The sequence below is a fragment of the Pinus tabuliformis genome, chromosome 1_1 (genome assembly GCF_031772625.1).
Source record: "Pinus tabuliformis cultivar Carrire ecotype Pingquan chromosome 1_1, CPIR1, whole genome shotgun sequence".
Taxonomy (NCBI): domain Eukaryota; kingdom Viridiplantae; phylum Streptophyta; class Pinopsida; order Pinales; family Pinaceae; genus Pinus; species Pinus tabuliformis.
In genome coordinates this window covers 711,683,691-711,699,542 of record NC_142297.1, presented here as the reverse complement: position 1 = coordinate 711,699,542, position 15,852 = coordinate 711,683,691, and the positions used below count along the sequence as shown (strand labels likewise).

Below are 15,852 nucleotides of genomic sequence, written 5' to 3'. Positions count from 1 at the left end.
AGCGCCGATCGCTCCCGCCGAGCCGCGCAAAAAGGGGGGAGGGTGCAACACTAGGACTTCCCGGGAGGTCACCCATCCCAGTACTACTCTAGCCCAAGCGCGCTTAACTGCGGAGTTCTGATGGGATCCGGTGCATTAACGCTGGTATGATCGCACCCGCAAAGATCTCGCCCCCTCCCCCTCTTCAAGGGAGGCCGCCGAGCCATGCGCAGGGCATGGGGCCCATCCGTGGCCCTCGATCCGAAGCGGCTCGGCGCAGGAGCTCGCCCTCTTCCCCGACTTGGCGGCGCCACCCGCCCCGCGCGGAGCCAGCGAACCAGGGGAAGAACGGAGGGGGTAACAAAAAAAGAAAAAGAAGAACGAGAGAGAGCGGGAGGAAAAAGGCGTAAGTTCCGCGGCCACCGACGACGCTGCGTGGAGCTCGCGCTGCCTTTCCGTGAACGACCCACGGGTTCCTCCAAAATTCGAGTTCCTGCAAAAGTACATATGATTCAAACCTCCTACCCACTCTCCCCGTGTCATCTTCGCTGCGGTGATGCGAACGGTCCTAGATTCATCGCCCGCTGCGGCAATACGTCGCCTCCGTTGCGCTGTGATCCCGCTCGCGACTTCCGACCGGGATGATAAATCGGTGCCCCGTTCTCGAACTTCCCTTGGAGCAGTCTCGAGCGAGTCGCCGTTTCCCTCAGTTAGGCCCCCCTCCTTAATGCTCCAGCGATCTCTTCGTTCGCGAGACTCCGTTATAAATCGATATATAAGTAGCCCCACGCCGCAAAACAAGATAAACACGCAGCGCGTAATCCAATTTACCGTCGAGCACGCGCAGCCGCGGAGTTCCGCACTGGCGCCGATCGCTCCCGCCGAGCCGCACAAAAAGGGGGGAGGGTGCAACACTAGGACTTCCCGGGAGGTCACCCATCCCAGTACTACTCTAGCCCAAGCGCGCTTAACTGCGGAGTTCTGATGGGATCCGGTGCATTAACGCTGGTATGATCGCACCCGCAAAGATCTCGCCCCCTCCCCCTCTTCAAGGGAGACCGCCGAGCCACGCGCAGGGCATGGCGCCCACCCATGGCCCTCCGTCCGAAGCGGCTCGGCGCAGGAGCTCGCCCTCTTCCCCGACTTGGCGGCGCGCCCCGCCCCGCGCGGAGCCAGCGAACCAGGGGAAGAACGAAGGGGGGAAGAAAAAAAGAAAAAGAAGAAAGAGAGAGAGGGGAGAAAAAGGCGTAAGTTCCGCGACCACCGACGGCGCTGCGTGGAGCTCGCGCTGCCTTTCCGTGAACGATCCACGGCTTCCTCCAAAATTCGAATTCCCACAAAAGCAGATATGATTCAAACCTCTTACCCACTCTCCCCCGCGTCATCTTCGCTACAGTGACGCGAACGGTCCTAGATTCATCACCCACTGCCGCAATTGCGCTGCGATCCCGCTCGCGACTTCCGACTAGGGTGATGAATCCGTGCCCCGTTCCCGAGTTTCCCTCGGAGCAGTCTCGAGCGAGTCGCCGCAGTTAGGCCCCCCTCCTTAATGCTCCGGCGATCTCTTCGTTCGCGAGACTCCGTTATAAATCGATATATAAGTAGCCCCACGCCGCAAAACAAGATAAACACGCAGCGCGTAATCCAATTTACCGTCGAGCACGCGCAGCCGCGGAGTTCCGCACTAGCGCCGATCGCTCCCGCCGAGCCGCACAAAAAGGGGGGAGGGTGCAACACTAGGACTTCCCGGGAGGTCACCCATCCCAGTACTACTCTAGCCCAAGCGCGCTTAACTGCGGAGTTCTGATGGGATCCGGTGCATTAACGCTGGTATGATCGCACCCGCAAAGATCTCGCCCCCTCCCCCTCTTCAAGGGAGACCGCCGAGCCACGCGCAGGGCATGGCGCCCATCCATGGCCCTCGATCCGAAGCGGCTCGGCGCAGGAGCTCGCCCTCTTCCCCGACTTGGCGGCGCCGCCCGCCCCGCGCGGAGCCAGCGAACCAGGGGAAGAACGGAGGGGGTAACAAAAAAAGAAAAAGAAGAACGAGAGAGAGCGGGAGGAAAAAGGCGTAAGTTCCGCGGCCACCGACGACGCTGCGTGGAGCTCGCGCTGCCTTTCCGTGAACGACCCACGGGTTCCTCCAAAATTCGAGTTCCTGCAAAAGTACATATGATTCAAACCTCCTACCCACTCTCCCCGTGTCATCTTCGCTGCGGTGATGCGAACGGTCCTAGATTCATCGCCCGCTGCCGCAATACGTCGCCTCCGTTGCGCTGTGATCCCGCTCGCGACTTCCGACCGGGATGATAAATCGGTGCCCCGTTCTCGAACTTCCCTTGGAGCAGTCTCGAGCGAGTCGCCTCAGTTAGGCCCCCCTCCTTAATGCTCCGGCGATCTCTTCGTTCGCGAGACTCCGTTATAAATCGATATATAAGTAGCCCCACGCCGCAAAACAAGATAAACACGCAGCGCGTAATCCAATTTACCGTCGAGCACGCGCAGCCGCGGAGTTCCGCACTAGCGCCGATCGCTCCCGCCGAGCCGCGCAAAAAGGGGGGTAGGGTGCAACACTAGGACTTCCCGGGAGGTCACCCATCCCAGTACTACTCTAGCCCAAGCGCGCTTAACTGCGGAGTTCTGATGGGATCCGGTGCATTAACGCTGGTATGATCGCACCCGCAAAGATCTCGCCCCCTCCCCCTCTTCAAGGGAGACCGCCGAGCCATGGGGCCCATCCGTGGCCCTCGATCCGAAGCGGCACGGCGCAGGAGCTCGCCCTCTTCCCCGACTTGGCGGCGCCGCCCGCCCCGCGCGGAGCCAGCGAACCAGGGGAAGAACGGAGGGGGTAACAAAAAAGAAAAAGAAGAACGAGAGAGAGCGGGACGAAAAAGGCGTAAGTTCCGCGACCACCGACGACGCTGCGTGGAGCTCGCGCTGCCTTTCCGTGAACGACCCACGGGTTCCTCCAAAATTCGAGTTCCTGCAAAAGTACATATGATTCAAACCTCCTACCCACTCTCCCCGTGTCATCTTCGCTGCGGTGATGCGAACGGTCCTAGATTCATCGCCCGCTGCCGCAATACGTCGCCTCCGTTGCGCTGTAATCCTGCTCACGACTTCCGACCGGGATGATAAATCGGTGCCCCGTTCTCGAACTTCCCTTGGAGCATTCTCGAGCGAGTCGCCGCAGTTAGGGCCCCCTCCTTAATGCTCCAGCGATCTCTTCGTTCGCGAGATTCCGTTATAAATCGATATATAAGTGGCCCCACGCCGCAAAACAAGATAAACACGCAGCACGCAATCCAATTTACCGTCGAGCACGCGCAGCCGCGGAGTTCCGCACTAGCGCCGATCGCTCCCGCCGAGCCGCGCAAAAAGGGGGGTAGGGTGCAACACTAGGACTTCCCGGGAGGTCACCCATCCCAGTACTACTCTAGCCCAAGCGCGCTTAACTGCGGAGTTCTGATGGGATCCGGTGCATTAACGCTGGTATGATCGCACCCGCAAAGATCTCGCCCCCTCCCCCTCTTCAAGGGAGACCGCCGAGCCACGCGCAGGGCATGGGGCCCATCCGTGGCCCTCGATCCGAAGCGGCACGGCGCAGGAGCTCGCCCTCTTCCCCGACTTGGCGGCGCCGCCCGCCCCGCGCGGAGCCAGCGAACCAGGGGAAGAACGGAGGGGGTAACAAAAAAAGAAAAAGAAGAACGAGAGAGAGCGGGACGAAAAAGGCGTAAGTTCCGCGACCACCGACGACGCTGCGTGGAGCTCGCGCTGCCTTTCCGTGAACGACCCACGGGTTCCTCCAAAATTCGAGTTCCTGCAAAAGTACATATGATTCAAACCTCCTACCCACTCTCCCCGTGTCATCTTCGCTGCGGTGATGCGAACGGTCCTAGATTCATCGCCCGCTGCCGCAATACGTCGCCTCCGTTGCGCTGTGATCCCGCTCGCGACTTCCGACCGGGATGATAAATCGGTGCCCCGTTCTCGAACTTCCCTTGGAGCAGTCTCGAGCGAGTCGCCGTTTCCCTCAGTTAGGCCCCCCTCCTTAATGCTCCGGCGATCTCTTCGTTCGCGAGATTCCGTTATAAATCGATATATAAGTAGCCCCACGCCGCAAAACAAGATAAACACGCAGCGCGTAATCCAATTTACCGTCGAGCACGCGCAGCCGCGGAGTTCCGCACTAGCGCCGATCGCTCCCGCCGAGCCGCACAAAAAGGGGGGGAGGGTGCAACACTAGGACTTCCCGGGAGGTCACCCATCCCAGTACTACTCTAGCCCAAGCGCGCTTAACTGCGGAGTTCTGATGGGATCCGGTGCATTAACGCTGGTATGATCGCACCCGCAAAGATCTCGCCCCCTCCCCCTCTTCAAGGGAGACCGCCGAGCCATGGGGCCCATCCGTGGCCCTCGATCCGAAGCGGCGCGGCGCAAGAGCTCGCCCTCTTCCCCGACTTTGGCGGCGCCTCCCGCCCCGCGGGGAGCCAGCGAACCAGGGGAAGAACGGAGGGGGTAACAAAAAAGAAGAACGAGAGAGAGCGGGACGAAAAAGGCGTAAGTTCCGCGGCCACCGACGACGCTGCGTGGAGCTCGCGCTGCCTTTCCGTGAATGACCCACGGGTTCCTCCAAAATTCGAGTTCCTGCAAAAGTACATATGATTCAAACCTCCTACCCACTCTCCCCGTGTCATCTTCGCTGCGGTGATGCGAACGGTCCTAGATTCATCGCCCGCTGCCGCAATACGTCGCCTCCGTTGCGCTGTAATCCCGCTCGCGACTTCCGACCGGGATGATAAATCGGTGCCCCGTTCTCGAACTTCCCTTGGAGCAGTCTCGAGCGAGTCGCCGTTTCCCTCAGTTAGGCCCCCCTCCTTAATGCTCCAGCGATCTCTTCGTTCGCGAGATTCCGTTATAAATCGATATATAAGTAGCCCCACGCCGCAAAACAAGATAAACACGCAGCGCGTTATCCAATTTACCGTCGAGCATGCGCAGCCGCGGAGTTCCGCACTAGCGCCGATCGCTCCCACCGAGCCGCGGAAAAAGGGGGTTAGGATGCAACACTAGGACTTCCCGGGAGGTCACCCATCCCAGTACTACTCTAGCCCAAGCGCGCTTAACTGCGGAGTTCTGATGGGATCCGGTGCATTAACGCTGGTATGATCACACCCGCAAAGATCTCGCCCCCTCCCCCTCTTCAAGGGAGGCCGTCGAGCCATGCACAGGGCATGGGGCCCATCCGTGGCCCTCGATCCGAAGCGGCTCGGCGCAGGAGCTCGCCCTCTTCCCCGACTTGGCGGCGCCACCCGCCCCGCGCGGAGCCAGCGAACCAGGGGAAGAACGGAGGGGGTAACAAAAAAAGAAAAAGAAGAACGAGAGAGAGCGGGAGGAAAAAGGCGTAAGTTCCGCGGCCACCGACGACGCTGCGTGGAGCTCGCGCTGCCTTTCCGTGAACGACCCACGGGTTCCTCCAAAATTCGAGTTCCTGCAAAAGTACATATGATTCAAACCTCCTACCCACTCTCCCCGTGTCATCTTCGCTGCGGTGATGCGAACGGTCCTAGATTCATCGCCCGCTGCTGCAATACGTCGCCTCCGTTGCGCTGTAATCCCGCTCGCGACTTCCGACCGGGATGATAAATCGGTGCCCCGTTCTCGAACTTCCCTTGGAGCAGTCTCGAGCGAGTCGCCGCAGTTAGGCCCCCCTCCTTAATGCTCCAGCGATCTCTTCGTTCGCGAGATTCCGTTATAAATCGATATATAAGTAGCCCCACGCCGCAAAACAAGATAAACACGCAGCGCGTAATCCAATTTACCGTCGAGCACGCGCAGCCGCGGAGTTCCGCACTAGCGCCGATCGCTCCCGCCGAGCCGCGCAAAAAGGGGGGTAGGGTGCAACACTAGGACTTCCCGGGAGGTCACCCATCCCAGTACTACTCTAGCCCAAGCGTGCTTAACTGCGGAGTTCTGATGGGATCCGGTGCATTAACGCTGGTATGATCGCACCCGCAAAGATATCGCCCCCTCCCCCTCTTCAAGGGAGGCCGCCGAGCCATGCGCAGGGCATGGGGCCCATCCGTGGCCCTCGATCCGAAGCGGCTCGGCGCAGGAGCTCGCCCTCTTCCCCGACTTGGCGGCGCCGCCCGCCCCGCGCGGTGCCAGCGAACCAGGGGAAGAACGCAGGGGGTAACAAAAAGAAGAACGAGAGAGAGCGGGAGGAAAAAGGCGTAAGTTCCACGGCCACCGACGACACTGCGTGGAGCTCGCGCTGCCTTTCCATGAATGACCCACGGGTTCCTCCAAAATTCGAGTTCCTGCAAAAGTACATATGATTCAAACCTCCTACCCACTCTCCCCGTGTCATCTTCGCTGCGGTGATGCGAACGGTCCTAGATTCATCGCCCGCTGCCGCAATACGTCGCCTCCGTTGCGCTGTGATCCCGCTCGCGACTTCCGACCGGGATGATAAATCGGTGCCCCGTTCTCGAACTTCCCTTGGAGCAGTCTCGAGCGAGTCGCCGCAGTTAGGCCCCCCTCCTTAATGCTCCAGCGATCTCTTCGTTCGCGAGACTCCGTTATAAATCGATATATAAGTAGCCCCACGCCGCAAAACAAGATAAACACGCAGCGCGTAATCCAATTTACCGTCGAGCACGCGCAGCCGCGGAGTTCCGCACTAGCGCCGATCGCTCCCGCCGAGCCGCGCAAAAAGGGGGGTAGGGTGCAACACTAGGACTTCCCGGGAGGTCACCCATCCCAGTACTACTCTAGCCCAAGCGCGCTTAACTGCGGAGTTCTGATGGGATCCGGTGCATTAACGCTGGTATGATCGCACCCGCAAAGATCTCGCCCCCTCCCCCTCTTCAAGGGAGGCCGCCGAGCCACGCGCAGGGCATGGGGCCCATCCGTGGCCCTCGATCCGAAGCGGCTCGGCGCAGGAGCTCGCCCTCTTCCCCGACTTGGCGGCGCCGCCCGCCCCGCGCGGAGCCAGCGAACCAGGGGAAGAACGGAGGGGGTAACAAAAAAAGAAAAAGAAGAACGAGAGAGAGCGGGACGAAAAAGGCGTAAGTTCCGCGGCCACCGACGACGCTGCGTGGAGCTCGCGCTGCCTTTCCGTGAACGACCCACGGGTTCCTCCAAAATTCGAGTTCCTGCAAAAGTACATATGATTTAAACCTCCTACCCACTCTCCCCGTGTCATCTTCGCTGCGGTGATGCGAACGGTCCTAGATTCATCGCCCGCTGCCGCAATACGTCGCCTCCGTTGCGCTGTGATCCCGCTCGCGACTTCCGACCGGGATGATAAATCGGTGCCCCGTTCTCGAACTTCCCTTGGAGCAGTCTCGAGCGAGTCGCCGCCCTCAGTTAGGCCCCCCTCCTTAATGCTCCAGCGATCTCTTCGTTCGCGAGATTCCGTTATAAATCGATATATAAGTGGCCCCACGCCGCAAAACAAGATAAACAGCACGCGTAATCCAATTTACCGTCGAGCACGCGCAGCCGCGGAGTTCCGCACTAGCGCCGATCGCTCCCGCCGAGCCGCGCAAAAAGGGGGGTAGGGTGCAACACTAGGACTTCCCGGGAGGTCACCCATCCCAGTACTACTCTAGCCCAAGCGCGCTTAACTGCGGAGTTCTGATGGGATCCGGTGCATTAACGCTGGTATGATCGCACCCGCAAAGATCTCGCCCCCTCCCCCTCTTCAAGGGAGGCCGCCGAGCCACGCGCAGGGCATGGGGCCCATCCGTGGCCCTCGATCCGAAGCGGCTCGGCGCAGGAGCTCGCCCTCTTCCCCGACTTGGCGGCGCCGCCCGCCCCGCGCGGAGCCAGCGAACCAGGGGAAGAACGGAGGGGGTAACAAAAAAAGAAAAAGAAGAACGAGAGAGAGCGGGACGAAAAAGGCGTAAGTTCCGCGGCCACCGACGACGCTGCGTGGAGCTCGCGCTGCCTTTCCGTGAACGACCCACGGGTTCCTCCAAAATTCGAGTTCCTGCAAAAGTACATATGATTCAAACCTCCTACCCACTCTCCCCGTGTCATCTTCGCTGCGGTGATGCGAACGGTCCTAGATTCATCGCCCGCTGCCGCAATACGTCGCCTCCGTTGCGCTGTAATCCCGCTCGCGACTTCCGACCGGGATGATAAATCGGTGCCCCCTTCTCGAACTTCCCTTGGAGCAGTCTCGAGCGAGTCGCCGTTTCCCTCAGTTAGGCCCCCCTCCTTAATGCTCCAGCGATCTCTTCGTTCGCGAGATTCCGTTATAAATCGATATATAAGTGGCCCCACGCCGCAAAACAAGATAAACACGCACGCAATCCAATTTACCGTCGAGCACGCGCAGCCGCGGAGTTCCGCACTAGCGCCGATCGCTCCCGCCGAGCCGCGCAAAAAGGGGGGTAGGGTGCAACACTAGGACTTCCCGGGAGGTCACCCATCCCAGTACTACTCTAGCCCAAGCGCGCTTAACTGCGGAGTTCTGATGGGATCCGGTGCATTAACGCTGGTATGATCGCACCCGCAAAGATCTCGCCCCCTCCCCCTCTTCAAGGGAGGCCGCCGAGCCACGCGCAGCGCATGGGGCCCATCCGTGGCCCTCGATCCGAAGCGGCTCGGCGCAGGAGCTCGCCCTCTTCCCCGACTTGGCGGCGCCGCCCGCCCCGCGCGGAGCCAGCGAACCAGGGGAAGAACGGAGGGGGTAACAAAAAAAGAAAAAGAAGAACGAGAGAGAGCGGGACGAAAAAGGCGTAAGTTCCGCGGCCACCGACGACGCTGCGTGGAGCTCGCGCTGCCTTTCCGTGAACGACCCACGGGTTCCTCCAAAATTCGAGTTCCTACAAAAGTACATATGATTCAAACCTCCTACCCACTCTCCCCGTGTCATCTTCGCTGCGGTGATGCGAACGGTCCTAGATTCATCGCCCGCTGCCGCAATACGTCGCCTCCGTTGCGCTGTGATCCCGCTCGCGACTTCCGACCGGGATGATAAATCGGTGCCCCCTTCTCGAACTTCCCTTGGAGCAGTCTCGAGCGAGTCGCCGTTTCCCTCAGTTAGGCCCCCCTCCTTAATGCTCCAGCGATCTCTTCGTTCGCGAGATTCCGTTATAAATCGATATATAAGTGGCCCCACGCCGCAAAACAAGATAAACACGCAGCAGCGCGTAATCCAATTTACCGTCGAGCACGCGCAGCCGCGGAGTTCCGCACTAGCGCCGATCGCTCCCGCCGAGCCGCGCAAAAAGGGGGGTAGGGTGCAACACTAGGACTTCCCGGGAGGTCACCCATCCCAGTACTACTCTAGCCCAAGCGCGCTTAACTGCGGAGTTCTGATGGGATCCGGTGCATTAACGCTGGTATGATCGCACCCGCAAAGATCTCGCCCCCTCCCTTCGAGGCCGCCGAGCCACGCGCAGCGCATGGGGCCCATCCGTGGCCCTCGATCCGAAGCGGCTCGGCGCAGGAGCTCGCCCTCTTCCCCGACTTGGCGGCGCCGCCCGCCCCGCGCGGAGCCAGCGAACCAGGGGAAGAACGGAGGGGGTAACAAAAAAAGAAAAAGAAGAACGAGAGAGAGCGGGACGAAAAAGGCGTAAGTTCCGCGGCCACCGACGACGCTGCGTGGAGCTCGCGCCGCCTTTCCGTGAACGACCCACGGGTTCCTCCAAAATTCGAGTTCCTGCAAAAGTACATATGATTTAAACCTCCTACCCACTCTCCCCGTGTCATCTTCGCTGCGGTGATGCGAACGGTCCTAGATTCATCGCCCGCTGCCGCAATACGTCGCCTCCGTTGCGCTGTAATCCCGCTCGCGACTTCCGACCGGGATGATAAATCGGTGCCCCCTTCTCGAACTTCCCTTGGAGCAGTCTCGAGCGAGTCGCCGTTTCGCTCAGTTAGGCCCCCCTCCTTAATGCTCCAGCGATCTCTTCGTTCGCGAGATTCCGTTATAAATCGATATATAAGTGGCCCCACGCCGCAAAACAAGATAAACACGCAGCGCGTAATCCAATTTACCGTCGAGCACGCGCAGCCGCGGAGTTCCGCACTAGCGCCGATCGCTCCCGCCGAGCCGCGCAAAAAGGGGGGTAGGGTGCAACACTAGGACTTCCCGGGAGGTCACCCATCCCAGTACTACTCTAGCCCAAGCGCGCTTAACTGCGGAGTTCTGATGGGATCCGGTGCATTAACGCTGGTATGATCGCACCCGCAAAGATCTCGCCCCCTCCCCCTCTTCAAGGGAGGCCGCCGAGCCACGCGCAGCGCATGGGGCCCATCCGTGGCCCTCGATCCGAAGCGGCTCGGCGCAGGAGCTCGCCCTCTTCCCCGACTTGGCGGCGCCGCCCGCCCCGCGCGGAGCCAGCGAACCAGGGGAAGAACGGAGGGGGTAACAAAAAAAAAAAGAAGAACGAGAGAGAGCGGGACGAAAAAGGCGTAAGTTCCGCGACCACCGACGACGCTGCGTGGAGCTCGCGCTGCCTTTCCGTGAACGACCCACGGGTTCCTCCAAAATTCGAGTTCCTGCAAAAGTACATATGATTCAAACCTCCTACCCACTCTCCCCGTGTCATCTTCGCTGCGGTGATGCGAACGGTCCTAGATTCATCGCCCGCTGCCGCAATACGTCGCCTCCGTTGCGCTGTGATCCCGCTCGCGACTTCCGACCGGGATGATAAATCGGTGCCCCCTTCTCGAACTTCCCTTGGAGCAGTCTCGAGCGAGTCGCCGTTTCCCTCAGTTAGGCCCCCCTCCTTAATGCTCCAGCGATCTCTTCGTTCGCGAGATTCCGTTATAAATCGATATATAAGTAGCCCCACGCCGCAAAACAAGATAAACACGCAGCACGTAATCCAATTTACCGTCGAGCACGCGCAGCCGCGGAGTTCCGCACTAGCGCCGATCGCTCCCGCCGAGCCGCGCAAAAAGGGGGGTAGGGTGCAACACTAGGACTTCCCGGGAGGTCACCCATCCCAGTACTACTCTAGCCCAAGCGCGCTTAACTGCGGAGTTCTGATGGGATCCGGTGCATTAACGCTGGTATGATCGCACCCGCAAAGATCTCGCCCCCCCCCCTCTTCAAGGGAGGCCGCCGAGCCACGCGCAGCGCATGGGGCCCATCCGTGGCCCTCGATCCGAAGCGGCTCGGCGCAGGAGCTCGCCCTCTTCCCCGACTTGGCGGCGCCGCCCGCCCCGCGCGGAGCCAGCGAACCAGGGGAAGAACGGAGGGGGTAACAAAAAAGAAAAAGAAGAACGAGAGAGAGCGGGACGAAAAAGGCGTAAGTTCCGCGGCCACCGACGACGCTGCGTGGAGCTCGCGCTGCCTTTCCGTGAACGACCCACGGGTTCCTCCAAAATTCGAGTTCCTGCAAAAGTACATATGATTTAAACCTCCTACCCACTCTCCCCGTGTCATCTTCGCTGCGGTGATGCGAACGGTCCTAGATTCATCGCCCGCTGCCGCAATACGTCGCCTCCGTTGCGCTGTAATCCCGCTCGCGACTTCCGACCGGGATGATAAATCGGTGCCGCCTTCTCGAACTTCCCTTGGAGCAGTCTCGAGCGAGTCGCCGTTTCCCTCAGTTAGCCCCCCTCCTTAATGCTCCGGCGATCTCTTCGTTCGCGAGATTCCGTTATAGATCGATATATAAGTGGCCCCACGCCGCAAAACAAGATAAGCACGCAATCCAATTTACCGTCGAGCACGCGCAGCCGCGGAGTTCCGCACTAGCGCCGATCGCTCCCGCCGAGCCGCGCAAAAAGGGGGGTAGGGTGCAACACTAGGACTTCCCGGGAGGTCACCCATCCCAGTACTACTCTAGCCCAAGCGCGCTTAACTGCGGAGTTCTGATGGGATCCGGTGCATTAACGCTGGTATGATCGCACCCGCAAAGATCTCGCCCCCTCCCCCTCTTCAAGGGAGGCCGCCGAGCCACGCGCAGCGCATGGGGCCCATCCGTGGCCCTCGATCCGAAGCGGCTCGGCGCAGGAGCTCGCCCTCTTCCCCGACTTGGCGGCGCCGCCCGCCCCGCGCGGAGCCAGCGAACCAGGGGAAGAACGGAGGGGGTAACAAAAAGAAGAACGAGAGAGAGCGGGACGAAAAAGGCGTAAGTTCCGCGACCACCGACGACGCTGCGTGGAGCTCGCGCTGCCTTTCCGTGAACGACCCACGGGTTCCTCCAAATTCGAGTTCCTACAAAAGTACATATGATTCAAACCTCTTACCCACTCTCCCCGTGTCATCTTCGCTGCGGTGATGCGAACGGTCCTAGATTCATCACCCACTGCCACAATGCGTCGCCTTCGTTGCGCTGTAATCCCGCTCGCGACTCCCGACTAGGATGATAAATCGGTGCCCCCTTCTCGAACTTCCCTTGGAGCAGTCTCGAGCGAGTCGCCGTTTCCCTCAGTTAGGCCCCCCTCCTTAATGCTCCAGCGATCTCTTCGTTCGCGAGATTCCGTTATAAATCGATATATAAGTGCCCCACGCCGCAAAACAAGATAAACACGCACGCAATCCAATTTACCGTCGAGCACGCGCAGCCGCGGAGTTCCGCACTGGCGCCGATCGCTCCGCCGAGCCGCACAAAAAGGGGGGAGGGTGCAACACTAGGACTTCCCGGGAGGTCACCCATCCCAGTACTACTCTAGCCCAAGCGCGCTTAACTGCGGAGTTCTGATGGGATCCGGTGCATTAACGCTGGTATGATCGCACCCGCAAAGATCTCGCCCCCTCCCCCTCTTCAAGGGAGACCGCCGAGCCATGGGGCCCATCCGTGGCCCTCGATCCGAAGCGGCGCGGCGCAGGAGCTCGCCCTCTTCCCCGACTTGGCGGCGCCTCCCGCCCCGCGGGGAGCCAGCGAACCAGGGGAAGAACGGAGGGGGTAACAAAAAAGAAAAAAGAAGAACGAGAGAGAGCGGGACGAAAAAGGCGTAAGTTCCGCGCCCACCGACGACGCTGCGTGGAGCTCGCGCTGCCTTTCCGTGAACGACCCACGGGTTCCTCCAAAATTCGAGTTCCTACAAAAGTACATATGATTTAAAACCTCCTACCCACTCTCCCCGTGTCATCTTCGCTGCGGTGATGCGAACGGTCCTAGATTCATCGCCCGCTGCCGCAATACGTCGCCTCCGTTGCGCTGTAATCCCGCTCGCGACTTCCGACCGGGATGATAAATCGGTGCCCCCTTCTCGAACTTCCCTTGGAGCAGTCTCGAGCGAGTCGCCGTTTCCCTCAGTTAGGCCCCCCTCCTTAATGCTCCAGCGATCTCTTCGTTCGCGAGATTCCGTTATAAATCGATATATAAGTGGCCCCACGCCGCAAAACAAGATAAACACGCAGCACGCAATCCAATTTACCGTCGAGCACGCGCAGCCGCGGAGTTCCGCACTAGCGCCGATCGCTCCCGCCGAGCCGCGCAAAAAGGGGGTAGGGTGCAACACTAGGACTTCCCGGGAGGTCACCCATCCCAGTACTACTCTAGCCCAAGCGCGCTTACCTGCGGAGTTCTGATGGGATCCGGTGCATTAACGCTGGTATGATCGCACCCGCAAAGATCTCGCCCCCTCCCCCTCTTCAAGGGAGGCCGCCGAGCCACGCGCAGCGCATGGGGCCCATCCGTGGCCCTCGATCCGAAGCGGCTCGGCGCAGGAGCTCGCCCTCTTCCCCGACTTGGCGGCGCCGCCCGCCCCGCGCGGAGCCAGCGTAACCAGGGAAGAACGGAGGGGGTAACAAAAAGAAAAAAGAAGAAAGAGAGAGAGCGGGACGAAAAAGGCGTAAGTTCCGCGGCCACCGACGACGCTGCGTGGAGCTCGCGCTGCCTTTCCGTGAACGACCCACGGGTTCCTCCAAATTCGAGTTCCTACAAAAGTACATATGATTTAAACCTCCTACCCACTCTCCCCGTGTCATCTTCGCTGCGGTGATGCGAACGGTCCTAGATTCATCGCCCGCTGCCGCAATACGTCGCCTCCGTTGCGCTGTAATCCCGCTCGCGACTTCCGACCGGGATGATAAATCGGTGCCCCCTTCTCGAACTTCCCTTGGAGCAGTCTCGAGCGAGTCGCCGTTTCCCTCAGTTAGGCCCCCCTCCTTAATGCTCCAGCGATCTCTTCGTTCGCGAGATTCCGTTATAAATCGATATATAAGTGGCCCCACGCCGCAAAACAAGATAAACACGCAGCACGCAATCCAATTTACCGTCGAGCACGCGCAGCCGCGGAGTTCCGCACTAGCGCCGATCGCTCCCGCCGAGCCGCGCAAAAAGGGGGGTAGGGTGCAACACTAGGACTTCCCGGGAGGTCACCCATCCCAGTACTACTCTAGCCCAAGCGCGCTTAACTGCGGAGTTCTGATGGGATCCGGTGCATTAACGCTGGTATGATCGCACCCGCAAAGATCTCGCCCCCTCCCCCTCTTCAAGGGAGGCCGCCGAGCCACGCGCAGCGCATGGGGCCCATCCGTGGCCCTCGATCCGAAGCGGCTCGGCGCAGGAGCTCGCCCTCTTCCCCGACTTGGCGGCGCCGCCCGCCCCGCGCGGAGCCAGCGAACCAGGGGAAGAACGGAGGGGGTAACAAAAAGAAGAAAAAGAAGAACGAGAGAGAGCGGGACGAAAAAGGCGTAAGCTCCGCGGCCACCGACGACGCTGCGTGGAGCTCGCGCTGCCTTTCCGTGAACGACCCACGGGTTCCTCCAAAATTCGAGTTCCTACAAAAGTACATATGATTTAAACCTCCTACCCACTCTCCCCGTGTCATCTTCGCTGCGGTGATGCGAACGGTCCTAGATTCATCGCCCGCTGCCGCAATACGTCGCCTCCGTTGCGCTGTAATCCCGCTCGCGACTTCCGACCGGGATGATAAATCGGTGCCCCCTTCTCGAACTTCCCTTGGAGCAGTCTCGAGCGAGTCGCCGTTTCCCTCAGTTAGGCCCCCCTCCTTAATGCTCCAGCGATCTCTTCGTTCGCGAGATTCCGTTATAAATCGATATATAAGTGCCCCACGCCGCAAAACAAGATAAACACGCAGCACGCAATCCAATTTACCGTCGAGCACGCGCAGCCGCGGAGTTCCGCACTAGCGCCGATCGCTCCCGCCGAGCCGCGCAAAAAGGGGGGTAGGGTGCAACACTAGGACTTCCGGGGAGGTCACCCATCCCAGTACTACTCTAGCCCAAGCGCGCTTAACTGCGGAGTTCTGATGGGATCCGGTGCATTAACGCTGGTATGATCGCACCCGCAAAGATCTCGCCCCCTCCCCTCTTCAAGGGAGGCCGCCGAGCCACGCGCAGCGCATGGGGCCCATCCGTGGCCCTCGATCCGAAGCGGCTCGGCGCAGGAGCTCGCCCTCTTCCCCGACTTGGCGGCGCCGCCCGCCCCGCGCGGAGCCAGCGAACCAGGGGAAGAACGGAGGGGGTAACAAAAAGAAGAAAAAGAAGAGAGAGAGCGGGACGAAAAAGGCGTAAGCTCCGCGGCCACCGACGACGCTGCGTGGAGCTCGCGCTGCCTTTCCGTGAACGACCCACGGGTTCCTCCAAAATTCGAGTTCCTACAAAAGTACATATGATTTAAACCTCCTACCCACTCTCCCCGTGTCATCTTCGCTGCGGTGATGCGAACGGTCCTAGATTCATCGCCCGCTGCCGCAATACGTCGCCTCCGTTGCGCTGTAATCCCGCTCGCGACTTCCGACCGGGATGATAAATCGGTGCCCCCTTCTCGAACTTCCCTTGGAGCAGTCTCGAGCGAGTCGCCGTTTCCCTCAGTTAGGCCCCCCTCCTTAATGCTCCAGCGATCTCTTCGTTCGCGAGATTCCGTTATAAATCGATATATAAGTGGCCCCACGCCGCAAAACAAGATAAACACGCAGCACGCATCCAAT

At 60.2% G+C, this 15,852-nt stretch overlaps 19 non-coding genes across 19 annotated transcripts; all 19 read right to left on the bottom strand.

The window, feature by feature from the left end:
• Positions 1-39: 39 nt before the first annotated feature.
• Positions 40-158, bottom strand: LOC149215799 (5S ribosomal RNA). Its single transcript, XR_016251450.1, has one exon. It is a non-coding gene; the product is annotated as a 5S ribosomal RNA (ribosomal RNA).
• Positions 159-882: 724 nt separating this feature from the next.
• On the bottom strand, positions 883-1,001 carry LOC149215798 (5S ribosomal RNA). Its single transcript, XR_016251449.1, has one exon. It is a non-coding gene; the product is annotated as a 5S ribosomal RNA (ribosomal RNA).
• Positions 1,002-1,704: 703 nt separating this feature from the next.
• On the bottom strand, positions 1,705-1,823 carry LOC149215797 (5S ribosomal RNA). Its single transcript, XR_016251448.1, has one exon. It is a non-coding gene; the product is annotated as a 5S ribosomal RNA (ribosomal RNA).
• A 718-nt stretch (positions 1,824-2,541) lies between these two features.
• On the bottom strand, positions 2,542-2,660 carry LOC149215796 (5S ribosomal RNA). The gene has a single exon (XR_016251447.1). It is a non-coding gene; the product is annotated as a 5S ribosomal RNA (ribosomal RNA).
• Positions 2,661-3,366: 706 nt separating this feature from the next.
• Positions 3,367-3,485, bottom strand: LOC149215795 (5S ribosomal RNA). Its single transcript, XR_016251446.1, has one exon. It is a non-coding gene; the product is annotated as a 5S ribosomal RNA (ribosomal RNA).
• Positions 3,486-4,210: 725 nt separating this feature from the next.
• Positions 4,211-4,329, bottom strand: LOC149215794 (5S ribosomal RNA). The gene has a single exon (XR_016251445.1). It is a non-coding gene; the product is annotated as a 5S ribosomal RNA (ribosomal RNA).
• Positions 4,330-5,037: 708 nt separating this feature from the next.
• Positions 5,038-5,156, bottom strand: LOC149215793 (5S ribosomal RNA). Its single transcript, XR_016251581.1, has one exon. It is a non-coding gene; the product is annotated as a 5S ribosomal RNA (ribosomal RNA).
• Positions 5,157-5,874: 718 nt separating this feature from the next.
• Positions 5,875-5,993, bottom strand: LOC149215792 (5S ribosomal RNA). Its single transcript, XR_016251307.1, has one exon. It is a non-coding gene; the product is annotated as a 5S ribosomal RNA (ribosomal RNA).
• Positions 5,994-6,703: 710 nt separating this feature from the next.
• Positions 6,704-6,822, bottom strand: LOC149215791 (5S ribosomal RNA). Its single transcript, XR_016251444.1, has one exon. It is a non-coding gene; the product is annotated as a 5S ribosomal RNA (ribosomal RNA).
• Positions 6,823-7,542: 720 nt separating this feature from the next.
• LOC149215790 (5S ribosomal RNA) lies at positions 7,543-7,661 on the bottom strand. Its single transcript, XR_016251443.1, has one exon. It is a non-coding gene; the product is annotated as a 5S ribosomal RNA (ribosomal RNA).
• A 722-nt stretch (positions 7,662-8,383) lies between these two features.
• On the bottom strand, positions 8,384-8,502 carry LOC149215789 (5S ribosomal RNA). The gene has a single exon (XR_016251442.1). It is a non-coding gene; the product is annotated as a 5S ribosomal RNA (ribosomal RNA).
• Positions 8,503-9,230: 728 nt separating this feature from the next.
• LOC149215788 (5S ribosomal RNA) lies at positions 9,231-9,349 on the bottom strand. Its single transcript, XR_016251440.1, has one exon. It is a non-coding gene; the product is annotated as a 5S ribosomal RNA (ribosomal RNA).
• A 717-nt stretch (positions 9,350-10,066) lies between these two features.
• Positions 10,067-10,185, bottom strand: LOC149215787 (5S ribosomal RNA). The gene has a single exon (XR_016251439.1). It is a non-coding gene; the product is annotated as a 5S ribosomal RNA (ribosomal RNA).
• A 723-nt stretch (positions 10,186-10,908) lies between these two features.
• Positions 10,909-11,027, bottom strand: LOC149215786 (5S ribosomal RNA). Its single transcript, XR_016251438.1, has one exon. It is a non-coding gene; the product is annotated as a 5S ribosomal RNA (ribosomal RNA).
• A 715-nt stretch (positions 11,028-11,742) lies between these two features.
• On the bottom strand, positions 11,743-11,861 carry LOC149215785 (5S ribosomal RNA). Its single transcript, XR_016251437.1, has one exon. It is a non-coding gene; the product is annotated as a 5S ribosomal RNA (ribosomal RNA).
• A 710-nt stretch (positions 11,862-12,571) lies between these two features.
• LOC149215784 (5S ribosomal RNA) lies at positions 12,572-12,690 on the bottom strand. Its single transcript, XR_016251436.1, has one exon. It is a non-coding gene; the product is annotated as a 5S ribosomal RNA (ribosomal RNA).
• Positions 12,691-13,404: 714 nt separating this feature from the next.
• LOC149215783 (5S ribosomal RNA) lies at positions 13,405-13,523 on the bottom strand. Its single transcript, XR_016251583.1, has one exon. It is a non-coding gene; the product is annotated as a 5S ribosomal RNA (ribosomal RNA).
• A 723-nt stretch (positions 13,524-14,246) lies between these two features.
• Positions 14,247-14,365, bottom strand: LOC149215782 (5S ribosomal RNA). The gene has a single exon (XR_016251435.1). It is a non-coding gene; the product is annotated as a 5S ribosomal RNA (ribosomal RNA).
• Positions 14,366-15,090: 725 nt separating this feature from the next.
• Positions 15,091-15,209, bottom strand: LOC149215781 (5S ribosomal RNA). The gene has a single exon (XR_016251603.1). It is a non-coding gene; the product is annotated as a 5S ribosomal RNA (ribosomal RNA).
• Between the last annotated feature and the right edge of the window lie 643 nt (positions 15,210-15,852).